This window comes from Fukomys damarensis, unplaced genomic scaffold (genome assembly GCF_012274545.1).
Source record: "Fukomys damarensis isolate Sample0158 unplaced genomic scaffold, DMR_v1.0_HiC HiC_scaffold_2, whole genome shotgun sequence".
Classification (NCBI taxonomy): Eukaryota; Metazoa; Chordata; class Mammalia; order Rodentia; family Bathyergidae; genus Fukomys; species Fukomys damarensis.
In genome coordinates this window covers 2,721,296-2,721,742 of record NW_022900914.1, presented here as the reverse complement: position 1 = coordinate 2,721,742, position 447 = coordinate 2,721,296, and positions in this window count along the sequence as shown.

The window sequence follows — 447 nt, the reverse complement described above, 5'->3', positions numbered from 1 at the left end:
AACGATTTTCACTTGTAGGACAGGCACAAAGTTCGCTATGGCAAAAACCACCCGGCAGCACCCGCAGGCGGCCGCAGGTGGGGGGCTGGCGGGCTCTGGCTCACAGGAGCCGCGTCCTCTCGGCCCAGGCCAGCTGCGGTGTCTTCCCAGGGCTCGGGAAGATGCCAGGTCCAGTTCGTGCTTGGATGGGCGCCGGATCCAGCCTGGGCCGGAGCTGCTGTGGCGCTCTGGTCACCCCACTCGTCACCACCATCTTCCCTCGGAAAATAAAGTTGGATCTATGTTTATGTAACACCCTCCCGTCCTCCCCAGCCCTCCCCCCTGCAGTTCCCGAGGTCTATGTTACAGACAAGGGGCAGCGCGCCCGCTGGTTACCGGCCACGGCGGATGGCGACCGCGTGCCCCGGGGACCAGAGACGGAGGCGGGTGGAGGTGAGGTGGGGCGGG